The sequence below is a fragment of the Staurois parvus genome, unplaced genomic scaffold (genome assembly GCF_062004578.1).
Source record: "Staurois parvus isolate SC_StPar_1 unplaced genomic scaffold, SC_StPar_1.0 ptg000336l, whole genome shotgun sequence".
NCBI classification, from domain to species: domain Eukaryota; kingdom Metazoa; phylum Chordata; class Amphibia; order Anura; family Ranidae; genus Staurois; species Staurois parvus.
Window position 1 is genome coordinate 95932 of NW_028318132.1, and position 362 is coordinate 96293.

Genomic DNA, 362 nt, shown 5'->3' on the forward strand with positions numbered 1-362 from the left:
CAAACATTCCCATAGACACACTCCTAAACCTTGTGGACAGCCTTCCCAGAAGCGTTAAAGCTGTTGTAGCTGCAAAGGGTGGGCCAACCCAATATTGAACCCTACGGACGAAGGCTGGGATGCCATTAAAGTTCATGTGCGTGAAAAGGCAGGCGTCCCAATACTTTTGGCAATATAGTGTATGTATTGTGGTACAGTGGGGACCCATTAGAAACAATTGGGATGATCCAGAAAACACAAAACTCATGTAACCAAAGCATGGGGACAGGAGATCACGTTTCCTCAACAAGTGTGAAGCCAGCATAAAGAATAGTTCAAATGTAAATCTGAATTCGGTTTAAAAACAAATCTCATCACGAAAA